This window comes from Bombus vancouverensis, chromosome 9 (genome assembly GCF_051014615.1).
Source record: "Bombus vancouverensis nearcticus chromosome 9, iyBomVanc1_principal, whole genome shotgun sequence".
NCBI classification, from domain to species: domain Eukaryota; kingdom Metazoa; phylum Arthropoda; class Insecta; order Hymenoptera; family Apidae; genus Bombus; species Bombus vancouverensis.
Window position 1 is genome coordinate 17,699,832 of NC_134919.1, and position 21,151 is coordinate 17,720,982.

General features: G+C 43.6%; 1 protein-coding gene and 1 long non-coding RNA gene across 18 annotated transcripts in view; one reads left to right on the top strand and one right to left on the bottom strand.

Moving 5' to 3' along the window:
- LOC117158801 (protein muscleblind) overlaps positions 1-21,151 on the bottom strand; it is a 401,892-nt gene that overhangs the window by 332,261 nt on the left and 48,480 nt on the right. The window lies entirely within an intron of this gene.
- Positions 1,705-21,151, top strand: part of LOC143303179 (uncharacterized) — a 40,695-nt gene continuing 21,248 nt past the window's right edge. Inside the window, exons 1-2 of the long non-coding RNA XR_013059238.1 lie at positions 1,705-1,997; positions 6,010-6,197. This is a non-coding gene — a long non-coding RNA (uncharacterized LOC143303179). The remainder of the gene's footprint in view (positions 1,998-6,009; positions 6,198-21,151) is intronic.

A 21,151-nucleotide genomic window follows, 5' to 3' on the forward strand; every position in this document is an offset into this window, starting at 1 on the left:
CTCGAACATCGAGAAATAGCCGCTACTTTTCATCTTTTACATTAAAAAAGTGAAATTGTCTCGTCGCACACGTCGCGCAAAGAATCGCACGATAGAATCTACAACGAACGCGGGGCACTCGTATCGATCGATAGAACGGCTGCGTGCAATGAGAAAGGAACGAAAGCGCGGCGACAAGTAATTGCGAGATATAAATTTCGCGTGCGTAAGATACGTATGTAAGAAGTCTGTTCCCAATTTTGAAGGGTTCGACGACCCGGTTGGCCGTTTCCACGCGCTTCCAAGTGTTCGCGGTACCGCTGGCAGAAATCTGAAAGTTTCGTTTTCGAAAGGATCGGGGGATTGTATCGTCGCTTAGAGATAGGTCAGGCCGAAAAATTAAAAGCATCGCTCCCTGCTTCTCCGTTACTCCGGCTGTCCTAACGTAATCCTCCTATCCTTCCTCGTTGTTTAAGTACTGTTGCAAGTCCGTTTAGTAAATAATTACTGGGTCGGTGTATATGAAACGCATCAAATTCGTCATCTGGCTTGTTCCGAGAGATGTCGGATTATCGTTTGCTTACGACGTAATTTACATAAAATCGATCGTCTACTTATACTCTTTCGTTAGGTGTATCTTTCCTTTGAAACGAGCTTCACTGCATCGCTTGCTTAAGGCGTAATTTAAGCTTAATAGTTCTACGAAGATTTAATAAAATGCAAAACGACAATATATTTATTCCGAATGAGGAAAATGGTTGTTTCGTATGTTTCGACTTAATAACGTTAGTTAACGTAGCGCTGCCTATAGGAGTTGCCCGATTTAACAGTCTACGATCGTTCGTTGCATGCGATGTGAAAGCAAACGATTATCGCTAACGATGCAAATTTCCTCCGTTACGTTTTTATCTTATTTCAGTAGAGTACATTCCGCGTGGTTTCCTTTCACTCCGATACGACTTCGATATTTTCCTTTCTTCTTTTTATTTAATTCTTTCCCAAGTTCCTGATCTGGCTCGTGTAGCACCAACGCTCGATTCATCGATACGTGACTATTAACATATCGCGATCGCGGATTTTCGAACGAATATCTCTCTGCGCAACGTTTGCATCTCAAATAAGGTTTTTCATTCGTATTGCAAGTTAGGAGTCCGTGTTCGAAAGCGATAGTTCTAGCTTATCGTTCTTTGCGCCAACAGTGTTAGTATAAAATATATTATCCAATACCGTGGCAAAAAGCAAAGAACAACGAATTTGGAAAGATGATCACTAACGATTAACATCTGGTATCGGGAAACGCTGACACCTCGTTTCTTACGAAAGCATTATTTCGGTATTATCTGGTACAGAGGAAAAAGAAACGATCACATTCCAATGCCGTGTCGATCGACGAAAGAAAAGAAAACTAAAATCATAGTTCGCCAACGTTCGCATATTTTAGTAGCTTTTACGACCACTTTACCTAAGGGTAATCGAAACATTTCGTAGCTATCAAAATCGACATTAAATCCGTCGGCATTCGTTTCTATCCAACTTCTAACGATCATAAAAACAAATGTAGAATAACCGAAGAAATTCGACGAACAGCGTGTATCGCCCGGCTTCGTGACATCTGCTACTGATTCCATGCAACCAGCAAGTGCTCGTAAATTCTCGGACTATTCGAACCGCGTGTTGCTTTTGCCCGAGATACTCGCGTGAAAATCGTCAGTCGCGTACGTAGAATACCGCGGAAACGTTTTCGACCACGGGTTCGCTGTACATCGCACCGTGCTAAATATATGCACTCTCGGTTTACATCCACCATTCGTGTTCCCGTTGCACGAACAGACGTACGTACGAATCGAACGAACGATGGACCTGTGATTTTTTCAACGAATCGATGACGCAACCAGCAGCTGCCTGTTAACGTAAGCGTCTCGCGTATAAACGCGCACTTCAGTTCAATTCTTCGTTGGGATTATCAAACCGTAGTGGAAACGTAGATCGTGCAGAATCGCTGCAGAGAATATTTAAATGTACGTAGGAGCAAAAGGTTCTTCTAATTTTTCTACTTTTAATCCTTTTAATAGTTTTATTTTGTCAGTTTTACGTTATAATTACATGTACCTACTGTGCGCTGCTAAGAACAAGTGCCGCGGGAGGAATGCGAGTTCGATTGGTTATTTCTGTCAGACTCGACACAATCGTAAAGATAAGCGCGCGTATTGGCCGAAAGAGACACGTATACGAATAAAACAACGTGACGTAAAGCAACGGTGAGCGATAGAGAATATCTGCCTTACCCCTGTGCCATCCCGCGAGATTTCTTTCCAGCGGCCCACTACATATACATGTATGCATATATTTATCGATCCTTTTACAATCCGATGTGAACAGAGTCGAATCTATTCGGACTGATTTAGGCCTGTTCGGCCCGATTTACGTCGATCTGAATCGAACAGGATCAATTCGGATAGATTTGGATTGATTTTATTTTTGGCGCGAGTTGAATTCGATCGAGAATCGATTTGGATAAGTTTGGATTTAACACGCCGGTACTAATATTAACCGCCGATAAAATAGAACTTGACGCCCAAAAGAATCCACTTGCTCGCAGAAATGTGAAATGTGAAACAAAAATTCCAATAACACGGACAGCGGACCACCGAAGTTACCACCGGTCACGAGTTAAGAAGAAAACGAGATCTCGTTACGCTATCGTTTCAGCGATCGCGATCGGCCAGATTCGTCGCAGGGTTCGAGGAGTTTTCAGCGCGGTCGAGCCGCGTAAAATGAAGTTCGGGGTCGGTAATATCATTAGCAACAGCGGCCGAGTCGTTTATCACGGGGATCCAATGCGATTAATCTCCCTGGCTCGATGCGGCTATCGGCGGCAGATGGATCGGTATCTAATCAGTCACCGCGGTGAGTCACACAGTGTCCTCGAGCCCGCGTACATGGCGCTGATGTATGGCGGCTTTTCGCGCGTGCCTCTCAATACCAGACTAGCCATAAAGGGACACACTGTGCTCCAACCGGCGACGGACTCTCGAAACGAAACGACACAATGGATTCGACTGTTGAGATTGGTAAAAATAGTCAAAACGGACAAATATATCGGTGTAGAGAGTTTCAAAGAGACGAAGTCGAAGTCAAAATTAGCAAAAAGGTCGTAATAAATTGTATTTTAAATCTGTAACTGTTAACTGTTAAAACTAAACTAAACTTGGATCGGGCCACTGGAGGCAGGACACTCTTCTAACAAAGCTATTTCCATCGCACCTTCCCACGGTCTATCCTGCGATAAAATCTTCGCAAAAGTGTCTCGTGGCCCTTTGAAAACGATTCGATGAGAATCGTGGTTATCCGTGGGCAACTGTGACCGTGACCCTTTCCTTCGATTTCGAAGCCAATCCGCCGATTTAAATTCACCAGCCGGAGCCGCCATGGAAGAAATCCTTTTCGCGTCACGTATTCCTCCAGCCTAAACGCCTCGCGGAGGCGGTGCGGCGGCTTCGTCGTTCTTAACGGACGAAGCGTGAGATTTCGAGGTGTAACGCCACACTGTCCTCGAAACCCATTAACCCCCGCCCAGCTGCCGCGATAACTCCGTCCAACCCACCCACGCCACCCGTTTTCACTCTTCCATCTTTCTCTATCTCGAACACGCTGCTTCGTTCTCGGAACGACCGAACCGTCTCGTTGATATAACATCCGCCACACAGAGAAAACAGAGTCGCGTTGCATGTATTTAACGTGTAACTTGCGCAACGAAAGACGTAACACGCCCGTTAATACCTCTTTGCCATGATTCACTGTAGTTAGAGCTGGTCTTTTTTATTCGTTCACTCCAGGTCGCACTGCGTTCGTGTTCGAACGAAGAATTAGTTTCACGCGTAATTTAAGCTAAAGATCGTCCTCAAAGCACGTACAATATGTACGTATGTTGAAATTACATTTTATACGTTGTCGAGAATCTTTGGCAACGCGGCGTGTTTCTAGATTGTGTCGAGTTACTTGAATCTGTCCCAAATTTTCGCATAGACTTTTCCACATACGTATATTTTCTGCTATGAAAGAGAAATTCGAACGTTCTCGTTCTCATATTTCGAATTCCCTTCTTCCATGTGGATAACACGAAGCATCGCTACGAAAAAGTTATTAATCCGCGAAAATGTTGCTAAAAGTATGAAATATAATGGATAATCTATGTAACATTGAGAAAACGTTTTCGCGACTATCGGATAACGATTGCCTGAGATTCTTCGATCGATAGGGACAAGTGGAAATATTGGTTAAATCGATTTTCAGTTATCACCTAATACATACATTGCATAAATTTGCAACTCTGCGGGCCTATATTTTTCTAGATACGTTCCCTTTGTCGTATATTCCGGTTCACCTCTCAAACGCTGACGAAACCGCAAGTGCGCGGCGAATCATCGGTCAGAGCGACGATATTTCATAAAATCCGAACTAATTTCAACGGACGCGATCACACCGCGCCGTTCGATATCGAAAATTAACAAAGAAGCAAAACGAAGTTCTCTCGATCGTTGATTTTCCATGATCGGAACGTTCGTTCTCGCTTATTCGCCTGTGCGCGCAATTCGCTAACTTCTATTGAACGGTGACGCGAAATTGACCACTACCTATCGACGCGTTTCTATTCTATTCTCGGCTCTGTGTCACGCTGTGCTTATAAAATACTTTCTTATAAATACAAATACTTTTCTTCTTATTGGTAAACTTTTCAACGAACGATTTATATCTACGATTCGTCGATTTCATAAAACGCTGATAGATATTTTTCTTTCGTCTATCAATTTGTCGCGAATTCGTATATTTCACGATATATTGGGCAATCGATGATGCAAATCGACCAAAGGCGCGTCTCAATCTCTACCGACCGTGTATCACTGCAATTTTATCACGATAAAATTATCATACATGGCTGGCGTAACATCGCCATAGTCGAGATATTGTCCAATTCGCGTGTGTCAAGGTCTCGACATCGTCGTCCTCGACGACGACATTGTCGCCATCGCGGGCTTTCCGAGTCACGGCGTTACGAAGATTTACAATCGTCGTTTTGCCCACCGTGAACGAAGTATTTTCGGGAGCAAACGATCGCAGTTAAATCCTCTCTGAAACGCCGCCGGGGAACATTTATGGGAGCAACAGCGAAATTTTCGGCCGATCCGCTCGGATATGTTGCCCACCATCGCCAAGAGATACCGCCGGGATAATAGCGTCGTTTTATACCCTGCTGATATATCGCGACTAACAATGTATTTAGACCGGCAGACATCAAATACAAAACCGACGTTCCTTGCTTCTTGCCGCCATTGCGTCGACGATATCTAACGTGCGAAGAACGATTACCATCCTTCGACCGAGATAAAATACGAAGGCAAGGTGTAAATACAACACAATTGCATAGGCAAACCATTGGTCTTCAAATTCGCAGATCTAAAAGTCACGTAGGATCGATGCATATTTTCTGCAACTGGAAGCTTTATCCTTTCGAACAAAGAAATAAATGAAATCCTTCGAATCCCCTACTTTACGTATTCGCAACTGCGTTATCGGTATCCAAGCGATAATCGTTCGCGAGCGGTCCACGGTGACCAATGAAGCCGCCCCATCCTCTTCCGCGGATTTCGTCTTTCGTCGCGACTTACCATCGTTCGCCGTTCGAAATTACAAGGAAACGATCCGCGAAACAGATAGGCCGAGGCCATGGCCTTTTTCCTCGTCTTACAATAACTCATTCACAGGGAGCTTACAACGACGTTGAAGTTAACAGGCACCGACGAGATCGCGGTCGAATCGATAATGAAAACGCATGGCCGAGAAATTTCGCCACTGCCGGCTGGTAAACCCATCCTTTTTACCGGTACGGTGGCACGGTCGGACAATGGGTCGTTATCGACGCGAGAAAAATTCCTCCCCTCCGACTCGCACCACCCTCGCGATCTTTACGATCCGTCCGTGTAATAACATCCAGTTGGTACGTATTTTTAGCGGAAACTTTGCCCCTTCCAGGTAACGCCGCTCTTGACTCTTGAGAAGCAACAGCCTGACCAAAAAGAGAAAAACTGCAAAAAATTAAGGGCAAAGAAAAAGAACAAGGACGCAGAGACAACGACAACGGCAACGACGACGACAACGATGAGAACGATAAGAAGAAGCAAGGAAACGACGCAACGTACACGCACTGTACACTCCCGTATGTAAGTATCGAGGCTTATATCGATGCTGATATTATATGGTACGCGAATCAACGTAAATTATCAAGCAGAGAATTAGAAACTTATTGATAAAATAAGATGACGATAGGAAATATAGAGGGAATTTTCTAAAGATCAATCGCGAGAGACTCTTAAGAAAACAACGTATAAATTACGCGTTCTCGTGGTCCTGGAATTTCCCTATCCAACCTCGCCTACGTTGGTATTTGAGGTAAATTAGATAAAAAATTCGAGAAAGTCTGATCCTGAACTTGAATCGGTAGCAAACGTAAAAATCGATTAAATAACGAGATGGTGGCGCGACGTAATTGTGTTTTTTTTTTAACGAGCTACGCATTTTTTTTTTAAGAGTTTTACTTCATCCTCCGCAAGTGTGCTAATACTTATGAACGGGGGTGTACGCGAGGACGCGCGTCCATGAAAGCGAGAGGCTCGCGCGGGCATAACAGGATTTAAGCCACTGTAAAACCGGTCCTCCCACTGGATACCGGCGACCAAGACCAGCCACACGGCCATCGCGAAAAATCTCCGCCGTTTTCTGTCTTCGCGTCCCGCCGCCGAACTTTGCTCGCAAAAAATCCTTCTCCCTGTTCCCCTCCCTCTCGTTTTCTCATTCCTCTCTATACCAGTTGTATATAGTCCGGTACAGAGTTCCAGGTCCTGATGTCACGCGGATCGTCTTCCAAATTCTAAAGTCTTTCTCCCTTCCTCTACCTTCTCCTTTCTTTCCTTTCCATCTATCCGATTCTCTCCGTCCAGGTGCCGATTTAACGAATCGATCGAATTCTTCCTTTAACATTGGTCGACGGTTTTTTAATTGCAGGGGTAATAAGCCCGTTCGTTCGATAGGATTTCGACGACGAAATGCCGCGCCGCGCTCGTTGCCCGAACGTTCGATTCGCAATTTTCCCGACAGAGATTTCTGCCTTTTGTGCCGCTGCAATGGTTGCAAATTGGATCGTGAAACGGTTCGATCGTTCTTTTCGACGTTTGAGAAACATATTAGGAAAATGAACGAAAGAATAAACGCAATACTATATGCGTTATTAAATATTAAACGAAGCGTTGCTAAAAGATCTTGCGTGATAGAAACAAACTTGCTGCGTACTCGAATTCACGTGTTAAATCTTACGTGGCAAAAGATAGGAAAAAGTCCCCAAGCCGGTGAAACAGAAACAAAGGATCGATTTAAAAAGGGAACGAATTACGCAAAGAACCCGTCTAACGAGCGGCGATTTTCTCACGATCGTTTAAGAATTAAGAAGCCATCCCATCGAGTCGGTGGCAGTTGGTTCGTAGCACACGGAAGCACCGTATTCCTCGTGTAATTTCCGTGGAGGCGCGACGCGACGCGGCGCGTGGAAATCAAGGCGAAATCAAGGTGGAATCAAGGCGGAATCAACCGTTCCCTGGCAAGCGCGTCCGATATACCTACATACACGTATGTACGTGTATACGATATTTCAAAGTTGGGGAACAAACTATCTCGAGTGGAGAGCGGAGCTGAGCGTCTCGAGATAGCTCCAGATAGCTCGAGATGGACTTTGCAAGCAGTAAAAGACGAGGAGAGACTACGTGGGCCGTTTCGAAGGGGGCAGCACGATATTGCATGGTAACTGCATAGCAGCGTGCTCCGCTGCTCGCCGCTTTGAAGGTCACGAGTCGACGACTTCAAGAGAGCCTCGAGACCGGTTTCCTCGCTGGCCCACGTCGTCTACGGTCATACAGGGTGTTCGTGAAAGTACATCTCACGCTTTTGATAATCAACTATTATGCGGTCGAACAAAACGAACACGATAAATGCATAAACGTTGACGCTCTGGTTACAAAACACTATTCAACTACCAACGGTTCGAATACTCGTTAACTTAGTACATGTATATATTACGAGACTGACATATCTGCGAAGTATCTTTTAATATATTCAAACATACAAATGGAAATAGAATATATTTCCAACATAAATATATTCAAAGGATATATTTGTTTATACCGTCTATACTTGGACAATTTTAAAATTAAAATACCATAACTCTTTACATATTCTTTCACATATCTTTACGTATATCTTTACATATTCTCCGACAAGTTTTCCGTCGCGGTATCGATCAAGCTCCGTTCCGAGAAACGGTATACAATTCGAGGAAATTGTTAAAAGCAAAAGCGCCAAGTGGAACGATTAAAGCCACGTTTCCTCGGTACACGTTCGATCCAGTCTTTCGCCGCCTGGGGATCTCACGAGCTATAAAAAATTCGAGGTTACGACCGTGCATTCCATTAGTCGGATAACCGTTTTAATTACGCCAAGTATTAAAATGTTTCGAATCTACGACTAGCTTAAAACGCGAGTCGCCAGTATCTTCCACGAAATCATCTTCGGTGATGAAATTCGGAAATTATAGTTGCGGATAGGGGGATGTAGGAAATGTGCTTCACCCGAAATTGCCTCCCCTTTTTTGTCTCTTTTAACGCGAACCGTTCCTTTCGCCGATTTTCTTCGTTCGTGTTCCGAAAAAAAGCGACGAAACAATCATAAGAAGTATCTAACGATCTCTTTCTTTATTCGTCCATTTAACGGCTCGAGAAATGCCTATGTGGAATATCATTTAAAATATTAAATTCTATATTTCGAAATAAACACTTTCGATGAGAATGCAATCCAAGTTCACGCACATACACACACGCGTTAATTTCTAATTCTACGTTCGATACCTGGATTCGACGAAGACAAAGAGACGATCGATGGAACCAATCGTTTCGATGGAAGCTCGAATCGCGCAATTTCGGAAGATTCGACAAGAGCAAAGCAATCCCTCGACCAATGCCCGATCACAAGTTACCACAGGGAACGAGCCGTATTATCGTCAGACAGATTTCGTTATCGCTAGTTCACCAATGATCATTATTCCAATTACTGTAATTACCAGCGTGCAAACGAATCAATTATTATACTTGGACGGTCAGGCGATCTCGTCTTTCGTCGAACACCGGTGCCGTGTCTCCTGTGTCTTTCACCGTAATTACCGTGAATTACGGCCAGAGGTTGGATCGTGTTGGCGTTCAATTTGTACGGCACACCCAGTAGATCGTAAGGGTACGTAATTTTACGCGATACGTCCACTAGTCGATGCCGCGCGTGGCGCAAATATATAAATATATTTTTGCTGCCGCTAGACACACAAATGCGCGAATATTTGCGAATTTTCAACACCAATTTCCCCGTAAGCAAAGCCTCCTTTCTATTCTATGTAACAACATCTATTCGTTTTTGCAAGAGCAATTACATTCTTGGCTATTTCGCAATTGTTAGCCACGTTCGGGGAGAACGCGAAACTTGGTGAGAAAATTATGACTGAAAGTTCGAAATTTCCCGTATATCCGACAAAAAACTCGTCCCAACTTTTAATCCGCTATAATATACCCCTTCGTTCTTCTTTTATCTAACCTGCAATTATTCACGTGGCTGCTCGTAAACTACTACAGCATGCCAATATTCCCAATCAGACAGTAATAAACGATTACTGAACAAAATGAATAATACAAGTAAAAACATTTTGTCTTAAAAGCTTTGTGTAATTTCTTGCTATATAACGCTCCCCCCTTCATTCCCAATATGTCGTTTTACTTCTATTTCTTAACGAACGAGCAAACGAAATATTTCTTAAAAACTGTGACAGACAGTTGCTTTGTTCGTGCTTTGACAAATAAGAAAATAAACAATGAAATTTTCGCGGAGGGACTGATGTAAACTGGTAGCGCAGCGACTCGTCGCGCGGCATCGAGACGCCATGTCCACCGACGAATTACGATTTACGCATCTACGGCGGCCGATAAATTCACAGAGATTCCAACTGGTACATCGAATTATAGCTTGTAGAGCTTTTACAAGCGTATATCTTTGCGGCGAAGAAATACCGACTGACGAGTACGAGTACGTATTCAGTAGAATGGATGACGAACCGTCAAGTAGCGAAAGATTCATCGAGAAAGAGAACGATGTTGTACGTTAATCGACGACCTGTTCATTGGGTTTTATTTGAGAGAGAGAGAGAGAGAGAGATTGAACTTTCACTTCTCGCAAGATTATACAGGCTGGGTTTTACAAATGGAATAACATTAATCGCGCGTGATTTCTTGGTTTTAGATAGAAAATTTATCTTATAATCGCTTTCGTATGTCACGTAAAACGTACTAGAAAGTTACCAATAAGCGGACAAGGGCTGATTTCTTGCGTAAAAATAGATTCGGGAGATAATCGACGAAATAAAATATTATTATACAGTCCTTCCTGAGTCTCCTTTAAAGGTCCACTGTTTCGACGAAATAATTTTTAGGTACATGTACGTATAAACATATACAGATACAGATACCTGTGTCTATGGTTATAGAGAGAAAATGCATTACTGTTGGCATCTGTCTGAGAAAAATACGATACTTTCTCTTGTGAGAACTCTTTTTAACGTTCCATTGGACGAATGATGAATCGCTTACAGCGTAAGATGTGCCACGAATAAGAGTAGCGTCGCGTGGTAAATGTAGCAATAGATGAACAGCTTTTCTTCCATTTTAATCAATGGCAATCATCGAGCTTTCGCTTTTCCAAAAATTATACAAAGCGAATCGTCGCAAATGGAACTTTTAGCTGACATTGTACCGTACGAAATGTTTGAAATTTCGATTCTTTATGATACATATTCGGACAAAGTTAAGTCTTTTAAAGATATCAACGACATTACACCTTTCTCGAATGATATAACAGAGGATACCTATTTTTATTTGCTCGATAAAAGTTTCGTTCTTGCCAGCTATCAACGATTCACACGACACGAAACTTGTTCAAATTCCCCGAAAACTTCAAAGCGTATCCCCAACATCGTACATCATCGCCATCGTTCGATCTTCCTTCCATCTATCTATCTGTCTGAAAAAAAAGGAAAAGCGAAGAAAAAAAGAAGAGAAAAAAGGACTGGACGATTGACCCGAGTCACGTGACACGGCCGTTGCATTTTCCATCGTAATTAAACCTTTTAGAGGCGGTTCGATCGATCGTTCCTTCGAAACTCGAGGCTGGACCATAAACGACAGGATTCTACAAGCTAGAACAGCAGGCTACAGCGCAACGTAAACCCCTTAAATCCCCCACGGACCCAGAGAAACGTTCTCGTTGCTGTACTATAACCGAGGCGGAGTTTAGCAGCAACGGTTGCAGCGAGGACTGCAGCTGCGACTACGCTTCTGGTATCCGCAACGTCCATTGCGACGGGCCCGATGAAATTTTCAACGAATTTCCACCGAAAAACCAACATCGCGTCGACGAGACTTCTGGATAGCGCTTTTGTTGTGCGTTACACGGGGTAAAATTTGTAAGAAAACTCGTTTCCCCGGTAGCAGCCGTTGCTTTCATGTAATACCCTTATTATGGTCGAACGGTGTTCTAACAAGAACCTCGGACGAACGTCTTCGATATTTTAACTCGACCATTTTTACCGTTCGAAGCTGCGTCGTGTTACACGGAATGCAATGCATAGGTACATCGCACAGATTGCTCGTGGATATACCGTCGTTCAAAAGTAGCTAGATACTCGATTAACCTTTAGCAGCGAATATTCAGAGACGTTGCTACGACAAACGACCGATCGATGACCGAAAGCGATGCAAGCGTTTATGCATTTCAAATGCACCAAATATCTAACGGCGAACTGTACCGCGCCCTGAAAACTACGACCACGCTACGACAAATTCTACGTTTCCTCGTCGTTCAAAAGAGCTAGAAATCCGAACGTCGAATCAAAACCACCCTACGATACATCTAATAAAAAGAGACGCGAAACGGCGATGTTATCCGCGCGACGATTTTAAAAATAAGCCGGAAGACTGTCGTGTAAGTTGAAGCATGTTGCGAGACGAGCTTACAGTCTCGAGAAGGGTGGAAACACGGAAGTCTAGTGATCTCCTCTCGTCCGACCTAAACCTCTGAAAATCCTTCCGACGAAACGCTTCTGTCGTCCCTATTTCCAATCCTCTGCTCGTGTTTTCTCACTCTCTTATCCCCTTCACTGCCTCTTCTCGCCCTCTACTCCCCGCGTCGCTATCTTTGTTTTCGTCTCTTTCGCGCGATTACAATTTGAAGAGAACCGGTACGACTGTAACCGTGAATGGATCGAGTTTACTGCCGGCAAGGAGACTCTTACGTCAAGGCTAAACCGATGCGGTATTCGCATCGACGACGACGAGCGACGGCGAAACGACTCGCACCGACGGAATAAACGACGTTGCAACGACGCCGTTCAACCACGTCCAACCACGTCTGCCGATGTTTCGGTCAGGCTTTCCATCTCTCGCCCACTCCATGTTTCGTCAACACCGTTGCTGATATTCGTTGCTGATATTCACACGAAGGTGCGAGAGGATCGTCTGGTTGCGATGACGTAACGCGTAGAAGGTGAAAGGCGCGAGAAGAATAAAGAATTATATGGATCGAACGTACGAGGATTATCAAACGTGATCGAATTATGCGTTTGGATTGCTAGAATTCTCAGATTAGCGAGCATGCTCGGTAATAGCTCGGTAATAGCTCGGTAATAGCTCGGTAAATGCTCAGTCATATATCTACGTGCACTATTGCTCAGTTTTATTGGTCGCGTTACTTAACTCGGGGATTTCAAGCCGAAGAATTTAAGAGTAACCAGATTTATACGACTAACCGTCGTCTTATATATTCATAGCGATACGATCATACACTCTCGTTAAATGTGTATATGGCGTTAGATATGTAGATTAAATCTTTAACGATCTTTTGTTGTTGATCCTTTGTACGATGAGATACATGCAGCATAAAATAGCGCTACATTCCAGATAAATATCTTATACGTCTTCGAAGCGGAATCTCTCCACTTAGATTTACTTTCTCGTGTCATAAAATCGTTTAGGTTATATAATACCTAATGAGAATTGCATTCTCAACGTTCGATCGATTTGACTCTTCCTATTACAGAATTCGCGAAGAAGCAAAAGCAATCTCCAAATCCTCGTAATATATACCGCACAGCTGGAATCATTTAGCCAGCCTGTCAGACCGTTGCGTTCGAAACAGGATAGAGAGATGCTCCTTACGTGAACCAAGAATTTAACACGAGAGGATTGTTTGGAAAAGGGAAAAAGGATGGAGAGAACGGAGAAAGGAAACGTTCGTTGGATCGCTTTCCGAGTTGACGCGGTATTCGCATTAGCAATTGCGCGGCGCGAATCGAGTCGCGGCTCGATCACCGACCAGAACGCTCTTTCAAATTTTCCTCCGTATGGAAAAACGCCTGGCGATCTTTCAGTGCAACTGGCGAAATTATTTTACAGACACCCGATCCATGAAAAAAATTCTCGCCAGACAGCCTGTTCTTACCGCTGAATAATCGACACGAAACGAACCGGCTCGAATTTCGATTCTGCTCCGCCTATTCTCATTCCTTGTCAGCGAGACTCGCATTTCTTGTCCCTCGGTTTTTACTTGCTCGTGCTTTAATTTTCTCGCGATACTGTGCATAGATAGAGACTATTCACTGGCAAGTGTCGAAATTTCGGAACAAATCGCGAAGCAGTTATCGTCCTTGTTTTCGAAAGAACCTCAAACGGTTACGATATAATATTTGATTATAAAAAAATTGAAACATTTGTGAAAATAAGTAACTTAGAAAAACGAACGTATTTGTTGGAAAGTATTTCTTGAAATATTTTTTGAATCTACAAATTAGGTGTACTAAACAGCGTATCGATTAAGATATCTAACGGTCGACGAATAAGCGCTTCCTCGGAGTTCGATTAAAAGTTGAAACGAAAAAGTTTGAGTGCCAAGCTTGTCAACTTTTGCCTGCGTCAACAGGGAGAACTCGTTTCTGTTTGCATTGTTAATTATGGTCAAACAAGACCGTAAAATCACGAAGAACTCCTGTTTTCAATTCCGTAAAGATGTCTTTGAATTTCAGAGCATCGGATCGTGTCGACTGTCAGGTGTTTATGGAACGATAATTGTCCCATAATTGTTCTATATAAAGCCCTCCCCCGTCCCGCCGCCGATAACTGCGGTACAATCGGTGACAGCGTGTTTCTACGTGGAAAAATAGGAGGTTGTTCTACACGCGAATAAGTGAAAAACGTAGAATCGAATTTTTTCATAAGACGCATCGTTCTAGAGAAAGGAAAATTTGAAAATCGTATGCCGGCAACCAAGTCAGTTCTTAACCCCATTTTCTTGAAAAAGCTTGAAAAGGGCTTAAAAGAGAAACATCTTATTTCACATTTCTTATTTATTTCGTCGTTTTTTGTTATTTTCTTTTTTTTTTGACTTATTAGTCTATAATTAGCCAAGTTTAGATATGCTTGACAAATATTGAAAACCGATTTTCTGAAAAATGAAGCGTCATACGCAAGAATTGTATTCTACGTCGATTTTCCACGTGCTTTTTCACGTATAATCAGTCTATTGCCGATTATAGCACAACTGCTGGACTATAGACACATAATTAATTAGCATACGTATAAGTATATAATCGTACTATTGTTCGTTCGAATATTAGCAGATTAACTAAAGATTACAGAGTAACGGAGATTATATTGTAATTGTTAATATAGCAGATAGCGATATATAATTATATGGCATAATAATGACGATACATGAATAGCATCGATAGCATTATGATACATCAATGTTCTATAAAGGTACTGTAACAGTATCTATGTATCTAATAGGATACAAAGGCAAAAACACTCGTGCTAATATCTATTCAAAACGTATTATAGTATGGGTCGATTTCCGATGCATGGCCAAAAAAATTTCGGCCGCGCCAGTTCATTGCACCAATGACTGATTGTTCGGTCGTGCAAGATGACTGTACGTCGATTGTACCCGGTAAGTAAACCCTTCGGGAAACGTCAGGGTACAACAAAAGAATTCGCCGTCCTAAAACAAACCCTTCGAACTCTATCTCTGCATAACTCGCCTTTGTGTCCGCGGGATAATATCTCGATGAAATTTGATTCTGAACCGAGGACCTTTCATTTTTTTCCGCAGTAGCGAAGCATAATAGCGCATCGGGTTATAAATAGAAAATGAAAATCTCCGCTACATGAACGTACGATAAAAATTTTCGTCTGCGAACGATTTATTTAACGTAGCTAGAGTATGGGATAATATTTTACGTCATATTATATCACATAATGTATGTATTCCATTACGCTGATAAGACAGAATCACCGGTGTTTAGTTTCATTTCAACGTTCGTTTGCGGCACATTTTTCGTTAAAAGACCGATCACAGGTAAGAAAGACGATGAGAAGGTCCAGTTCTAACGAGAACGCTCAACAGCGCGGCGCCTTTTGACAAGAAGAAGCACTTCCGATGCCTCCGGGCAGACTACTGGATAACACATATTACCTCAATTTTGCTGAAGTTTTTCAGTTACTCGCGACGTCCCTTATACGCTAGAATATAAATAAGAAACGGATGACGCAAACAATTAACGATACAAACAAATTATTTAATAATTCCCTTGCAGGGACACTGCTTACTCTGCCACCGGAGGTCTACGATACGCCGACGCTTTACCAGCAAGCGGTCGCTTCAACTACTTGTTCCCATAAATACAACTTCCGATATGACCTCTCCTATCCCCGTGTCTAAGGCACAAGCCTGCTAGATAGCCTTAAGACGAGCTCTTTCTTTCTTTCTTTCTTTCTTTCTTTCTTTCTTCTTCAATCCCTTCGATTTTGTCTGTGAAAATGATCGAAATGAATGAAAGTCGAAGAGATGTAATGGCGAAAACGAGTTCGCGAAAACTCGAATCTTCGAATCTCAAATCTCGAAATGAAATTAACAAAATCAATTTGCCCTGCGGTGTTTTCGAAACTCTTGGAAGCAGACAAGCATAGCCCGCGCATATTCCCTAAAGCCAATAACGCGAATCTAAACAAAACCGTATAGCGACGAGTCGTTAAAAATTCAACGGTAGTCGCGGTGACAATGCGAGCGCGAAGTTCCTTTCGATCCGATCTGGTGAATCGTTGCTACCGATCGACCCCGTAACGCTTCGACCACGTTTCAAACGGGCCCGATCTGAAAGTTAATATTTGCCGTATAACCCCCTCCCCATCCCTGCTACCCGCTTAGACAAAGTCGCTTGGCCCGCGATATCGAAGTCCTATACCATCCACGAGAACCATCAAACCGCTCGAAAACACAAGTTTTCAGCACTGCTCGTTGCGAAAAAAAAGAGAAAGGAAAAGGAAGGAAAAAATGTTTCTCTGTCGCGTGTTTTTTGCCATCGCATCGAGTCGAACAAAAGCAACTGGTCGAAAACGAAGCAAAAACCTACCTTGCACATGGACACGCTCGCAAACGCGTAAAAAAGGAACAAAGAAAGAAGGGGAAAAAAGGGAGAAGAGTACGATGCGTCCAGAAGCCGAAGAACCACCAGAAACAGGATGATCTCTCTCTGTTTAACGTTTGCTTTGTAACGGAGCACGGAAGTCTGGGCATTCGGCGAGGACGGATTTCCGCAGGGTAATCCAGCAACTCCCCAGTGTTCCTACTAGCAGCGAGATTCGCCTCGAGCTTGTTCGAATAGATAGCAATGGTATAAATGGGTCATTCGTTCGTGAAAAACGGACTCTGTCGTAGAGTCGCCGAAATCGCATATAGCGAAGCGGTAAATTAAAGCATCAAGTGGCGCGACATCTGTTCGTGTAGACGCTATTTTAGGATGTACGCGTTATAAGCGAAATCTTCTCGATCTTTTAAGAGTCTTTAAAATTAAATTGCAAATTTCATCGAAACTATATCGCTTACGATGTTTCATCGAAACACCTCCTTTATAATTTTCTGATCGCGTAACTTTCTAACTAGCTTTCATACCTCTACCTGCGTTTTACAACCAACGCGCGCATTTAAACCACCATCCGCGACCTAGTAATAAATTTTAGGTACAAATCGCAAGAACAAAGACTCTAATTGGCAAAGATTTGTAAATGGAAAACTAAACAAAGTTCAAGTAATATTCGCAAAACTTGTCGATGAAATAATCGGTCGGATCTGGCTTACCGCGGCCGTGAAATCGCCTCGATCCAAGGGTCTAGATACCCTTTTTCTCCCATTCTCCTTTAATAAATCCAATTGTTTTTCGCGTTTTATGAAACTTTCTTAACGAGCGTCCCGGCCTTCGCGGTCGGATAGCCGGATCGCTGTGATTTCCGGTCGAAACACGGTGAATCGAGCGACGATTCGAAAGGAATACGCGTCGACTGTTAATTTTTGTCTACGCTGCGATCATTGTTAATTCTTTGGCGTTCCGCGAGGAACGTTGTGCAAGCATATGTATAAGCATAACACATGTACATGTATTTTGGTAAAATGGTTCGCAACGAAGAAACGGAAAGACGAGACAAGGAGTTTGAGGGGAACGAAATAAACGAGTTCCGTTGTTGGAAAATTTTCTCTAATCGAAAGATGTGGAGAAGGAATTTAAAAACTGTATATTGGCGAGAATGTTGCAGCAGGAAACGGAGTTTGCATAATGCTGTAGCGAAGTGCAAGTTTTAATTTTTGCGAAGAATGTAACCTCGACGAAGAAAATTGACGTTGTGTTGCGATATTAAACAAATTCACACTCGCGAAGAGGAACTCGAATAGGCGACACGAATTAGGTCGAAAGAACATCGCTTCATAGTACGTAATTGTCGATGAAGCGAGAAAGCGGATGTCGAGTCGCATGCAGTTTCGTTCTGGTCCAAATCAACTCGATTCATCGAATTCTCGCACCTAACGCGAACAAGCAAAGGTAGAAAATTGATAGCGCTTGAAATCAGATAATACGTTGAATAAATAAGGAAAGCGACAAATGATCGCAAACCTGCGCGATCAGAGAGCGCGATTTACGGAAACGGGTGAAAGATTTGGGGCCAATTGGCGGAATGGTATTTACTCGAACTTAATGACTGGTCGACAACGCTGATATCTGCGACGAATCTTTCCGGTGGGGGAACACACGTGGATGTACCTTCGAAGCTTGTCCCGGAGCAAGTGCGAGTGAAACTGCATGGCAACCGTACATCGTAGACGAACGAAGCGTTCGTTTGCGGAGAGACGACATTGCGAGGAGCGACGATCCTCGACTTTATGGGCCGAGCGGCCACGAATTTCGCCGACCGCCACGCTCCCGGAGGGCTCGTTTAATTTTTAATTAAGCCCCCCGCGCACCGCCTCTCGTACAACCGCGCCGAAAATCTACCGGGTGTTTCGCGTGGAAACGACCGGATACATCGTGCCAGTACGACGATTGCCTTTAAAGAGGCCGTTAAACCCGAAGCAATCCGCTCGAGGCTCGCACCAGATCTTCCAGGATAACGTTCTCAATGGAGGTGCTGAGAGAATCGTCCGGAACGTGAATTTGAACGTTTCGTGGCTTTGATAGGCTTGAATATTAGAGAGCAGCCAACACAGTTGCAGCGTTGGGTTTTTGATTATTCGTGGGAAAGACGAGCAAATTTGCCATGGTAAGCTTCAACTTCACGTTCGCTGTCCGTACACATTTTTCAGAGACAAAAACGATCGACTGCGATATATCTTCGTCTTCGCCTGGATATATCAATATCAAATAAAAAGCGAATATATATATGGTACTAGTATATTATTGTAACTTTCTCCTTCATCCATCAAAATGCATCATTCTCGCACGGAGCATATCGCCCAACCTACAGACAGAAAAGGTGTACTAGCTAGAAATAATTATGACAAATGCAGCTTCGTACTAGACGAAATACATTGCCGAAAATGAAATATTTAATAGAAACGTTGCAAGGGACGCGGAACTTTCGTTGCAAGTTAAATACGTATATTGGGAAATGTATTTACGAGATGGAGAAGGCGAGAAACATTTTCGCGAGGGATGTATTCCCCCGTCGGGCTTGGGCAACCGAAACATCGAATCGAAACGTCTGGAAGGAAGAGAAGGAACTCGGATCTTCGGATAAAAGTTTTCTCCGCGAAACAGACCGTGCTTTCGATACGACTTTGACCGTCGCGTCCGATACTCGAGAACGAGCGCTCAAAGGATTGGAACGGAGGCTGGCTCTGCAAAGATATTCCACGTTATCGGATCGGTCCTTGGTAGAGTTCCTAGCGGCTGGCTAGTAGTTGGGAAAAATTACCAACGATAACGCGGCAGATCGTGTCAAGAGGAGACGCGCGAAAGAGACCGAGAGACCAGAGAGACTACAAAGACGCGCAAAGCCTTTCGGGGGATCACGAGCGCAAGAGCTATCGTCGAAAAAGAATTGTCCTTCGTAGCCGATCTTATCCTGCGTCCACGGCGCTTACTCCGGTATTGCACGTTTGAATTATTCTTATTCGCCGAAACTGGATCCAATTCTTTTACGGACTATGAATTAAAAAATTGATCTTTTATTTCAGTAATTTGGTGGAGCCAGGCGCAGATTTCTAAAATACCGCTCTACGCCCTATGCGCTGCGTCGAATACGAATTCGTTCATAACCAGACACGAGGAACGTGGGCAGGGGACGCGCAGGCAGTAGGAGAGGAAATTCACGACGTCGAATATCGGGAAAGTAGCGCGTACGCCTAATCGTCCAAACGAAGAATCATAGCACGCTACACTCCCATCCTTTCAAATTCTGTTTGGACGAGAGGAGGCGAGACGCTTCGGGGGGCAATAAAATATCCTCGCGGCCCACCTTCGACTACGACTCTTTTCTCGCTTACGCTGGAAGGTGCCGTGATGAAAACGAACAGGCAACGAAAGAAAAACCGGAGGACGCCGTAGTCTGTTCGTCAGTCTCGCCGGGTGAAAGTGAACGGCCCGGAAATAAAGCTGGCCAAGCAATACTCGACGCGTCAACTCCGGTTCATTCTCTATTCCATTTGTCTCGACTCGAATGGAATGGTCGTAACAGGCACGTTGTCGATGAGGAATACCGGTGAATTTACACGACGCGACTGCGGCGTCTGCGACGATGACGGTAGTATGGAAGGTATGGAGAGATAAATAGCTGTGAAGAAGTTGATCGCACCGTCGAATCAATGCGCGATATTAACATATCCGAATCGAATCGTATTCCTTGCATGGATTTTTCGAGATATTTTGTTTTACCATCGAAACAAAGGGCCGAAAAGGTATAAACTTCCGAAACCTTGATTTCCCCGATGAAAACCTTTCGCGATTTAATAAACGATCCAGGTTACGGTGCTCTCTTTTCGCAACGAAAACGACCAACTTCGTTCGATAACTTCGTAAGTTTCGACCGCACTTAGCTACTATCGTGGCTATATTATTCGTCGTATCTAATTGTAGCGCAAATATATCTTGTCTAAAATGTTTACGCTATCGACCCTCCGTAACAAACTTCCTTTCCCAACGAACGATTCCGATCCCTTCGGACGTCATCTCGATCACGCGTAAAATATAATCCACAGTCCGACAGACGGCTTTTATCGCAACAGCATGGAGAACGCTCGTTTGTCTGCGAAAGTTTTCCATTTCCGTCGACCACAATGTATCTATGTATAGCAATATCGACCTTCGCAGCGCCTTAGAAGTTAATCGGATTTAGCATCGTGCCACGTGCACAGACATGATCCATAGCCCAATAAAATATACTCGCAGGAAATATATAAGGCAACTTTTGTAGGAGGAACAGCGGCTATCGATCGGGTATTCCAGTTACGCCGTGCTTTCGTGCTTCTTCTTTCTTACCCTTCACCGGTTTTCGCCTCTTTTTCCTCGTGTCTAGTTTCAACCACTGTCGACCATCGTTTCCCAACAAAATTAAATCGTTTTTGCCTGCTAGACGATTTTTGACTCGAGCGTAAAATCTGAAACGTTCTTGACCCAACGTATCACCACGCGGTTCTTCCGTTCTACGTACAACTTCCGCTC